General features: G+C 43.8%; 1 pseudogene; it reads left to right on the top strand.

Annotated features, from left to right (window-relative positions):
* The first annotated feature begins 259 nt into the window (after window positions 1–259).
* LOC148118775 (small ribosomal subunit protein eS26 pseudogene) lies at window positions 260–627 on the top strand (annotated as a pseudogene).
* The last annotated feature ends 12008 nt before the right edge of the window (window positions 628–12635 follow it).

The raw sequence follows: 12635 nt of genomic DNA, 5'->3' as shown, positions 1-12635 counted from the left end.
TCCCACTATCCCCTTCAAAACATAGGCTCAATGACCTAAGACCTCCCAGTAGGTATCCTCCTTCTAAAGGACCTCTCACTTCCTGGAATGCCTCAAACTGGCGAGCAAACCTTTAATCGTTAATAGGCCTAGAGAGGACTCTACGTCCAAGCAGCTACAACCACCAGGGTAGAGGCGACCTCAGCTTCCTTCGATCTTGAGATATTTTGATACATTTAAAAGTCAACCAAAGCTCTTTTGGGACTTGGCTCCAAGATGACCAAAAAAAGCCAAAAAGAGCCGCGGCCATGTGCAGCCAATTCGCTGCACTAACTGCACCCGCCGCGTGCCCAAGGACAAGGCCATTAAGAAGTTCGTCATTCGGAACATCGTAGAGGCCACCGCCCTCAGGGACATATCTGAAGCAAGTGTCTTCGACGCTTATGTGCTCCCCAAACTCTATGTCAAGCTGCATTACTGTGTGAGCTGTGCTATCCATAGCAAGGTAGTCGGGAATCGATCTCCGGAAGCTCGGAAGGACCGAACACCCCCACCACAATTTAGACCTGCTGGTGCTGCCCCACGACCTCCACCAAAGCCCATGTAAAGTGGCTTCATAAAGATAGAAGAGAACACCTTGGAAAAATAAAATGGGACTTATAGTTTAAAAATAAATAAATAAATAAATAAATAAATAAATAAAAGTCAACCAAAATCATCACTAGAACAACATTTTCCCAACAAAGATTTCAAGCCCAATGTGGAATTTCAAAATAATGAAGTAAGGAATGCTTGTTCGTTCTGCCTACCATGAGAACTTCCCCAGCAATGATTTCAGATGCCCAAAGCTGCTCTCCACCCCTCCGGGGCTCTCCTATTCCACCCAAGCACCATCAAAGCTTCTCTTCCTTCAACCCCTGAAGGAAAGAAACTGACAGCATTGGACACTGCACCAGGTAGCCCTGTAGGGATCACTCACTGCTTGCTGCATCTCTTTAATCTGAGCCTCTGTTTCTATTGTTGAAATGAGTAGATTGGAGAGGATCAGAGCAACAAATTCAAATGTTTAGCAAAGGTTACTTGAGTCACAGAGCAGAGGAAGGGTAAACTAACCAGACATTGGGGAAGATCATTTTAGTGGGTGTGGTGGTTTGAAAGAAAATGGACCTCAAGGGGTGTGGCACTATTGGGAGGTGCAGCTTTGTTAGAATGCATATGACCCTCTTGGTAGAAGTGTGTCACTATGGAGACAGACTTTGAGGTCCCGTATAGGCTCAAGCCACACTCAGTATCTCAGACCACTTCCTGTTGCCTGCAAGCCACAATGTAGGACACTCAGCTACTTCTCCAGCACCCTGTCTTCCTGTATGCCACCGTGCCCCACCATGATGATAACCAACTAAACCTCTTAAAATGTAAGCCACCTCAATTAAATGGTTTCCTGTATAAGAGCTGTTGTGGTCACGGTGTCCCTTCACAACAATAGAAACCCTAACTAAGACAATAAAATTTAGAGCTTTTCTCCACCACTTGAAAGATGTTCAGGTTCAACACTGAAGCCTAGACTGCACTTCAGTGCACTGTTTGGCATGTAAGCCCAATACCAGATCTTCATGTTTTTTCAAAGATTTTATAATGCATGTTTGTGCATGTGTCTGCTTGTGGGGGTACACATCTATGTGTTCGTACTTACTTATGGATGCCAGAAGTCAATCTTAAGCATCATTCCTCAGTCCACTTTAGTTTTTCTTAGGAATTATTATTATTATTATTTTATTGTTACTATTACTTGTATATTCAAATGAGTTGGGGCATATACATGCCATAACATGTATGTTGAAGTCAGAAGACAACATTCAAGAGTTCCGAAGTTGGTCTCTCCTTCCACCATGGGCTCAAACTCAGGTCATCAAACTTGGTAACAAGTACCTTTATCCACTAAGCAATCTCTCTGGTAAGATTTTTTTGTTTGTTTGTTTTTTAGCACCATAACTAATTAAATTTTTAAGACAGAACTGTGAAGGCCAAAGGAAACATATCTAGTGGCCCAAACTGGCCTTCAAACTACCAGTTGACATGTTGTGGGTTAGGGTTTTCTGGTTCTTTAACAATGGAAAAAGAGAATGTACCTTCATGTTCAGGAATTAATCTCCAAATTTTTAAGGGGTTGAGGATGCAGTTCGGTGGTAGATCCTAGTAGAATAAAGCATAAAGAGCAGCCAGCAGGAGTTGACTCATCTGGTAAAGATGCTTAACATTCTGAGCCCACATGGTAGAAGGAAAAAAACAACTCCCAAAAGTTCTCTTCTGACCTCCACTTGCACAACATTGTGACATACATATGTGAACATGCATACACAGGTGTGCATACACATGTGTGCACACACCCACACAATAAATACATTTTTAAGCTGAAAGAAGAAAGTATGGTATTTTGAGTTCTGGAGCACATCAGAGGTAGAGGTTAGTTTAAAACAATACATTGCTGAGTGTCCTTCAAAGTTCCTCACACAAAAATTTCTGATGCACAGTACTTGAATCTCACTCGTACCTTATAACATAACAGGATTTGAAACTGTTTAATAATACGGCAAGACTAAAGTAGTCAGCCTCAGAATAAGTGAAGCATTGCTTTCAGTCTTGGTCATATTAAAAAGGATGCCTCAGAGTGATGGCATGTAAAGTCTATATAAACAGATTTTCCTAGTTATGAGATCTGGGAATAATGCAGTCTCATTTCCTTTAAGTTTGTGATCATTCACGATGTCTCATCAGCTTCTAGGTGGGCTGGATAGTTCTAAACTCATCTGTTGCCTGTGGTCAGCTGGTGCTTTCGGTAGTCAGGGGCCCCATGCTCAGGACTTCTGTCCATGCAGACTACCTGGTCTGATGAGACGTAGCTGGAGGCTTTCTCCACTTCCTCTGGAGCAGGCTTGCCCATGCTTCCGACAAGTGTCAAGTACAGGGAAGAGGAAGAACGGGTACACCAGTGGGCTCATCTGGGTTATATGGTCAGCCCTTGCTTGTATTTGAATTTGTGATCTCTGATCTATGCCAAGAACTTTGAGATCCTGTTGTTGTTTTTTTTTAATTTAAAACAATACAAAGTTATTATCCCTTAGTTTGAAGAGTAGAATTGTGAAAAAGTATCTCATTGGGCTAAACTCAAGGTGTAGACAGGGCTGTATTTGTTTTGAGGGTTCATTGGGGTCATTTGTGTCCTTGCTTTTTCTAGTACCTAAATATTTGCTGTGTTTCCTTCCTTCTTCCCTTTCCTTTCCGTTTCTTGTTATTAATTTTAGGTTATTACAAGAAGCAACAGGTTTCACTTTGACTGCATTCCCTCTTTGACCTGTCCATCTGCCCCGCAGGTCTACCACAGGCAAGCTTTGCCTACCAGAATCAGGTGAAGACATAGATGATTTTTAAGGCTACAGTGCTTAAGTGCTGCGCACACCACGCCTATCCACACTCTGTGCACTACCATACAGTTCCCAAGCTTTGGGCAAGGGGCTGGAGGTTGAAACATACAACACACACCAACAGAGAGACAAGAGACATGGACCTCTATTCACTGGTAAGAAGCCCCTTTATTCAATAGCACCACAGAGGCTTATGTACCCAAGAGTCAAGTGGGTCAACAGGTGAAAACCTTATCGTCTGATCCTCAAGGCCAAGGCAACACGTGCTCATGAAGCAGAGCTGGTAAACAACTTTGACACAGCCTTTAGTAACTCAAATCAGAAGGAAAGTAAAGATCTCTAGCAGGGAAGAGCAGCTGGAGGCCGGGACTCCAAATGGTCCCAACGCTTAAGAATAATCTATCTTTATTTTTTCTCACATACCACAAACTAGATGATTTAGAATGAGCAAAAAATTGTTATCTTGTGGTTCTGAAATCCAAAAGTTCCAAAATTAAAAAAAAAAAAAAACTGGAATAGGCAAGGGACTTTTGCCCTTGACACCTTGAGGTTAAAAGTCAAAGGGGGGTAACTGAAAACAAGAGATGCTCACGGTCTCCGGCCCTTTATCTTCATCATCGTTCATTCAGGAGGATAGAGCGTAACATTTCCCTTTACATACCTCATCCCAGTACCATGGCATTGGGAGATATACCCTAATACCCTAATTATAGCTGAAGGGGTTTTCTCTCTGGATTCCAAATGGGCCTAGGTCTCTATTTTGTTTGGATGCCTTCTCAATTTATCTCCAATAGAACTGTTTCTAAGCTGGTCTTAAGATGTTTAGGTATCACCAAGTGACAACCTCCATCCCCTCCCCCATCCTCTCCCAGCCCTTATATGGCCCTCCTCCTTTATGAGCAGGGACTGTCCCACAGATCAAGTTCTCTGTCTTCTGCTGTTCTGTGGCTTAGACGTCTTAATCATTCTAAGTACCGACCCAGTGGCTTTCAAGTGAAGCCCCCAAGAAGAGCTCATTTACCTTGGATCAGTAGAAGGTCTAAGAGTCTTGCTAAGATCTTGAATTCTGTGATTTCTCATGAAGTCAAGCAGGAAATATTCCTCGAGATTCTCTCCTATCAGAAGCCACTGGATAACGGGAGAAACTAAAGTAGAAATCCTCGCAATAAGCTAACCACTTTCTATCTTGGCCTACATTCAGTTTAACCACATTAATATTTAATGCAATCCATATGCAACTATTTCATGAGTCAATTTCGTACACTTGTGAAATTTGAGTGAAAATATTGCAAAGGATCTTTTTAAGCCTGTAAAGCAATCTGAGTGACTTTGAGTTGACATTGTACGCATCCTTGGCTTGCGCTGCTTGCAAATAATATTCTTGAGAGTCCCTGGGAAAGAGAACAGAAGCGTTAACTCCGTCGCCACTTTGCATGATGTTTAATTCTGTTTTCCAGCTTGTTCAAAATACTCTCTTGGGATAGCTGAGCCATTTTAAAATCTATACTTAACTGGTCATAAGAAGGCAATGACTAGCGTATTATGTTTATGGTATATACATCTAAGCATGTTTAAATATGCGTATTCATAAAAATAGAGAATTCGCTGGGAATTTAATGGTAAATTCTCAAGCTAGGAATGAACATACAATAAGCTTATCATTTCAGCTCAGCCTGATTGGCATCATTCACAAAGCCCTGTGGGCATCTGATTGCTTTCAAGTTCATAGTTTTGTGAACGGGAGTCCTCACTTTGTCTAGCCCCCAAACGGAATGCTGAAGATATATGCTTGCTTTGGACACATAGTATCACTTTCCTCACCATATGCTTGCATAGGTTTTGTCTGATGATAAAGGCTGTGCGGAGAATAGCACTTTTCGGAAGTGAGGAAAAAGCACCCATGGATTAAGTGCTTCTGAGAAAGATGTCAGAACTGAAATCTGGAAATTTGGGAATATGGAGTTCAAGCTAGTCACCACTCTCTGTCTGGGCACTACAGGCTAGAACATGGAGAAAAGATACCACACCTTTAAAATAATAATAATAATAATAATAATAATAATAATAATAATAATAATAAATGGCCTCAGGGATCTCTGAGTCTGTTAAAGAAATGAACTGAAGAATCTGGACAGAGCTATAATTACACTTAAGATTCTTTCAAAGCAACGTTGAAATCTGTCTCCTCCTTGACCAAGAAGTGTAGAGCACACTCACAAATGGAACAGATCAAGACGGAGCAGATTGGCGGCCTTTTCTCAAGACCCCGTAAGGCAGAACTCTTGGAGGGAGGACTGAGAAAGGCAGAATGAGGACCCAAGTCCCTATCACAGCTAAGTCTGGAGAGAGCACTCGCCAGCTTTAGGAGAAACCGGAAAACCGTCTCCCGCGCGCTAGGACGTGAGAATGTGAACTTCCGTGTCTTCTGTTCGCTTCTGACCTGAAAGTCAGCCAAACAGCAAGAGTTCACACATTTGCAACCGGAACCCCAAGGTTCTTTTGCTCTGTGTGGCGTTTCCTTTTGGCCATCCTTACAACGATGCGTATCTGCATGGCTGAATCCTTTACAGACATTGGATGTGTACATTTGATGAGCTGCTGGGGCAATGCATGACAGTACTCTCCATAATGCTGGCTTCTGCCTTTGGCACTAATGCCTGCCCTCAGGGCGCTCTGACAGGCTGACTCGGGAACGTCCCAGCTGGAAGTGCCTAGTGTTTACTACAGACACTGAGAGCTAAAAAGCCACCTGGTGAACTCCGCTGTTCGGTGTGTTTTTTAGAAGGTATTTTGCAACAGTCTTTGGAAGGCAAGGGTTCAGAACCATTTTTAATCTTCTGCACTTGAAGGTGAGAAGAATGTCTGGAAGCTGAGCTCTGTGTTCTGGGTCTCTGGATTTGGAGCAACATAGAGCCTGAACTCAAAAACGCGGCTGTCTCCCTCCCTCTCTTTCTCTCTCATTTACTCCGCAATGCAGACTCTGTGACTCCATCCGCACCCCCTAAAGGCAGCAGAGCCCGGGTGCTGGCGCTGGGGTCTTCTCCTTTCATCCGGCGGAGACCACGAATTGTTGCAAGTGAAGCGCACTTTTCTGGGGTCTGAGTTAGGCTGAGTTCTATAAAGGCTTCTGCTTCGTTTCCAGCCTGGGAAAAATGCCCAGCCTCCTGTTTCTTTCCTGGTGGCCGGGTGCCCCCTCCTGGTCACATGGGGACATTACTGTCTTTCTAATTCTGTATTAGTCAGCATTTAATACCAGTTACCAAGCTGCAGGTGTTGCATCCGGGAACACCTTTACTTGGTTGAGACGGCTTATATGAACGCCCATTTGTGCTTGTGTTTTATTGCGTTTAAACTCGACGCTCTTTTAAAACTCTCTCTGTAAGATTATACCCCGAGTCAACGTTTGCTTAACTCCTCGGCCAAGCGCTCTCGTTGCTGGAGCATACATAGCTACCAACCATGGCACAAAGCAATCTACATCTCACACAGCCAAAAAAGCCTTTTAAATAAAGTTAGAAACATTTCACCATCTCAGGAATCAGCAGCCTGTCTTTGCGCTGCTCCATCCCTAGAACAACTGGCATTTACACGTTGGATAACCCTTTAATTGACAGATGTGCTACACAGAAGGCTTGAAGTTGTGTGGGGAAGAGAGCAGTCAGGCAATAACGCAAAATGGGAGGGAACTGTCTCCTGTAGGCTGCAGCAATATTAAATCTATACATTTTGAGCCTCTTACCTGTTCCTATGTATTATATAATTCATTCCAGTGGTTCTACTTCCTTTGCTTAGTCTCCTCTATGTCGTTGACGTCACACATCCATGACCCCCTAGACTGCATAGACCAAACTACAATCTTTGCTCCACCATCTGTCCCTCTCAGTAACTCACAACCAGCAAAGCGGAGCCTTTGGGACGACCATGTCAGGTATCTCTGCTGATTTTACAGCAGTTGACTTTAGCAGAACAGCGATTGGCAGCCTTGGGTTCAGCCAAGCAAGGGAAGTCCCTCAGACACACGGTGGAAGGTACGGCTTCAAATGTCTGCGGAATGGAGACTTGACTGGCAGAGAAGCCACACAGCAGGTACAAAGCCTCGGGTTCAATCACCAGGATAGAAAAACAAAACATCAACAGGGACAATGTAAGCTAATGCAGGGGAAGAGAAGGAAAGGACTGGTGTGTGTGTGTGTGTGTGTGTGTGTGTGTGTGTAGAGGCTTTTAAATGCTTCACATGGACGAACATCAAGAAACGAATGTCCATACCATTATGTGAACTGAGGAGCCACCCTGATCGCTGAGTAAGTCGGTGAGATGTAAATGAGGCAGGACTTGCTACTTTGTGGCTTTCCCGTCGAGTTTTAAGACACTTGTGTCTCCTCTCTTTAGACTTTGCCGACCAAGTTCTTATTTATTCTATCTATTCATAGTTTCCCTTGGAAAGTCAGCCCTCCCTGTCCCCGGACTATTTTTGTTGTGTATGTTTTTAAACTCTGAATTCCCATCGCAGTTTGCCTTCATCTTCCTAGCAGTGAAATGCCTCAAACTGAATACAATATCCTGGGCTTTTGAAAAGGCTCTCTGTGAATTGCTAATAGGGAAGACCTCGCCTGGGTTTTGAAAATTGAGCTGTTGGAAACAGTGAACTCACAGCGTTACCCATTTAAAGTCTCATCGCAGCTGCCTTGTTTGTTTGTTTGTTTGTTTTTGAGATGCATCTTCCCCTCGCCAAGTCTCCTGGACATGATTGATGCGGGAGAATTGTCTGTATTCTGTCAATCATATTTTAATAAAACGCTGATTGGCCAGGCAGGCAGTATAGGTGGGAAAACCAGACAGGAAGTAGAGGCGATGCAATGAGAACAGGAGAATTCTGGGAAGCAAGGAGGTTCCTCTGCCACTCCTGGGCAGACCACCGAAGAGGCAACATGTAAGCTGTCACATTGAGAAAGGTACTGAGCCCGTGTGGCTAACATAGATAAGAATAATGGGTTAAGATAAGTCATAAGAATTAATAAGTAGCCTGACCTAATGGGCCAATCAGTTTATAACCTTATGGAGTCTTGTGTGTGATTTCTCTTTGGGGCATGCCGGCTGAGGGGTACCGGGCGGGACAGATACCCCAACAAGCCAGCCCCACATACTACACATGATTCTTGTAACACCATGACCCTTGCAGTAGACTAATTTCATTGAAGTTTTCTGCTCTTAAAGCTTTTACTTTTAATATTTTCGGTATATTTTCCTTTTAGTTTTTCCTGTCTCCCACTTTCCCATGCTCAGTGACCCTTAGACCTTTGAGGAAATATTTGCAAATCCATAATGACTTCTTGCCCCGTTTCAGCAATGTTTTCTTTGCAAAGAGCTCAAAGTCACAAACAAAAACTAAGGTCATATGAAACACCTCTCTGGTTGTAACTAAAGAGTAAAGGGAGAATAGAAACGGAAGCATGTTTTAAGAATTCTAAAGACATCGAGCGCTGATTGAAGGTGCGTGCGTATCAGAAGGTTCTTCATTCTCTCAATGAACGTGGGCGGGGCAGGGGGCCTTTTGGCTACATTTCTTTCCTATCCAACTTGAGATTTTAAAGTTTCTCCAAGTTCACAAGGAGTAAAATGTCTAAGTATTGTAGAATTTGTCTTACTAAAAATATTTTCTTAAATCTTGGCTGAGTTGCTTTGTTTCCCAATTCCCTCCCTGGGGGTATCAGTAAAGTTTGTTTAATAACCCCCATCTCAGTTACACACTTGCCTGGGCCTAGATAGCTGCTAAGCTTCACTGCCATTTTAAAATCTTCGGCTTTTCCTTTCTTCTGATCATGGAATAGATATTTCCTAATCTTAATGTTAGCCATGCTCTATACAGTCTGGACTATAAAGTTTTCATTTTTGATGGAAAACCATCACATGGTTGATTTAAAAAAAAAAAAGCCTGCCTGTTTTTTCTTGCTGTACAGATAAACTGCAGGGTCCAAGATCTCGATCTCTCTCTCTCTCTCTGTGTGTGTGTGTGTGTGTGTGTGTGTGTGTGTGTGTGTGGTGCACACACACACCACACACACACACCTCACACTTTCAGATCCTGAGAGAAGAGCACACAGCTCCTTCTACCTCGCACAGATGCTGTCAGGATATGGGTGGCCATGTCCACAGCATCCTTAAGGTCTTGCTATGAATTCCACACACACGGACATAGAATGATAGAGTGACCAATGGGAATGAAGTTTCACTTCACCCATAAAGGGCTTGGTGTCACTATAGAAGTGAAGAGTCTCATTAGCAATCAAAAAGTTGGTGGATAGCCTAGCTACAATAGTACCAATAGCCAAGTTCCTGGACAAATAAATACCCATGCTTTTCTGCAGACCAGAGACAGTCTGAACCTTTCAACCATCTCTGAAGCAAATATTCTCATACCATTTCAAATACAAAGAAACATACACAAAGAGATTAAGAACGTGCTAGAGGTCTGTAGCATGCAGGGAGAGCAGGAGACCACAGAGCCGAAGCTCAGGCCTCCGGCCCAGGTGTGTGCCCTTGGTTGCTGTGCGCTCTCTTTGATGCATGCCAGCAACCATCATCAAAGCCGGAGCCTGTTCTAGCAGATGCACAGATTGCTTCAAGACTGCCTAGGTATGCTCTCCACTGCCAATCTACATGTCCTGGTTTCAAAGATTGTCCTCACATTGGAAACGTGCACACTATCTCTGCATATTCACTCACAGAGCCAGGGTAGGCTCTATCTGAGGATGAACTCCTGTGTACGAAGGAATATAAACTCCCCATCTCGGGGAAACAATAACGGAACCAGAAGGCTAAGACAGATTTTAAAAAAAAAAAAAATCACTTCACTCTCTCTGCTTTGCTCTCCTGAGTGTCTGTAAGCTGCCTTCTGTTCCCTGGTGGGATTTGAGCATCTCTCAACCCAGGATGCAAAGTAAACACCTTTGCCTTTAACAGATTTGCTCTGCTTCCCGTTGGCCTGTGGCTGCCTTTGCTTCTCACAAGTCTCTGATACTGAGACATCATGGCAAGCACCTGAGGCGAGGCACGCAGTATATTCAAGTTGCAATCCTGCCATTTGTGCCTGCCCTTGTCTGGGTCTTCTTGACCTGTCCCTCAGTGGCTTCCCACAGACAGCTCGCAAGACCACTGGGGCCCTGAGAAGAATGGTTGTCTTAGCGTCTTGTGAGAACACAGGATAACTGCGTAAGTCCACAGTAACCATGGAGGTGCACAAAAGCCCTTAGCACTGGGGTCATGCACCCCATCACCTTAGACTTTCATTATATCAGAAACCATGCCTTCAGGGACACATCATAGCAGAGAAATCAGCTTCTATGATTGGCCCATTACCTTAATTAATTTTCCTTATCATGTGTGAGGAAAAAAAAGTTAATATTGTCTTCCCCTAAAAACCCGTCAGTCCCACCAATTTAACAGAAGCAAACGTTGATGCTATCTAACATGTGCTGGTCCTGAAAATTCTGATGTGGTCTGAGGGGATACATGCTACAGACCACAAAGGATATTAAAGGAAGCAGATATCAGAAGTTTAATTGTCAGCCTCTGCATACCCACCAGAGAAGGAGGACCGAGCTATGATGCTTTTCTTCCAGAGTTCTGTGGATAAACCTCCCGTGGATTTTAAGAAAAAAGGGGCACATTTAAAAAGTAAATACAGCACCCATCATGTATGTCACAGAACCTGGAACACTGAGAGAAACTCAAATAAGTTAAAGATAGCTCTAGAATACAACGTACAATGGCTGAAAATTTTTTGCTGAAGCATGCATGGGCAGCCTGTCTATGGTGGTTCTGCTGAACTTGTCCATATTAGGTTCCATATGGTAGAACTGATAAGATACAACTGTCCAGGTCTCTTCCCCAGAAGGGCACCAGATCCCTTTACAGATGGCTGTGAGCCACCATGTGGTCGGTGGCTGGAAATTGAACTCAGGACCTTTGGAAGAGCAGTGCTCTTAACCGCTGAGCTCGCTCAAATTTATATATTGAAACTGTACTGTCACTGTAATGAAATGCTAGAAACATGCTCCTTTACAAGTAGTGTTATTTGACTGTCAGTGTTTGGAGGTTCAAAACCTAAAGGGCCTACCTAGGCAGTGACCAGTGAGGGCTGCATGAGAAAGCAGAGAGGACTAAGGGGGCCACCCTTGCTCCCACAACAGCCCTCTCAGAAGAACTGTCTTCTCAGGACATATCCCCTAACATCCTTGGTCTAAGACCTCCCACTAAGTCCTTTGAATGTTCCTCAACAGCTCTCACTACTGTCACCCTGGAAACCAAGCCTCTAATTATACAAACACCTAGGGGACACAGATAACCATCCAAACCATGACACCCAGTGTGATTGTGCTGGGTGATACCATCTTTGGTAAATATTAGGTCATGAAGACAGAGCCCTTCCAAGGGGATTCTTGACCTCCTTTGTGGAGGCCCAAAAATGTGAGCCTATTTCCACCTTGTCTGAAGGTCAGCGAGTTTGAGTTTGCTCGGAATTGTTGACAACAACCAGAGCTACACATCCTGCCCAGGATGTGGCTACTTGGTTCTTTTGACATTAAGATGGCCCATACAGGTAGATCCATTCCACCCTGGCATACTCACGTTCCTTCTTTTGAAATAGGAGGTTTGACCTTGGGAGTGACTGCCTTCAGGATACTTGGTCTAGGATAGGTTCACTGCTTAACCAACAGAATGGTAATAAGCGGGCTAGTGGCTTGAGGGCTCAAAGGATCAAAGCAATGAACCGCTCTATTTGTCCTTTGTATCATGTTAAAGCAGTCTTTTGCTGCCTTCTTTCCCCTTTTGTATTGGGTATAAAAGTGTATGGAAAATTAAACGCAGGTGATTTCAGTACTCACCGGAACTCCCTCCCGGTGCTATCCTGTGTTTCTGTTTTATCATTTTCACTCATGTCTACGCCTTCGTCCTCTTTACTGATCTTCTGATCCCCCTGCCCATACCCTGGTAAGAGGTGTTTTTGTCAAAGCTGGTCTCTGACGTTCATTACAATGGCCTTAGAGAACTCCCCTCCCCTTCCTGTGTATACCTACCATGAGGTGCCATTGCTGATCCAGGAAGCATGCCCTGACCAGACATCATCCAGCATCTTGATGTTGGACTTCTCTGTCTTCCAAGCTGTGACAAGTAAATTTCCATCGTTTGTAAGCCAGCCAGGCTACAGGATTGTGTTCCAGAAGCATGTGCTTC

This window comes from Myodes glareolus, chromosome 20 (genome assembly GCF_982192425.1).
Source record: "Myodes glareolus chromosome 20, mMyoGla1.1, whole genome shotgun sequence".
Classification (NCBI taxonomy): domain Eukaryota; kingdom Metazoa; phylum Chordata; class Mammalia; order Rodentia; family Cricetidae; genus Myodes; species Myodes glareolus.
Note: the sequence above shows the minus strand (reverse complement) of the source record. Positions and strands in the feature narration are given on the sequence as shown.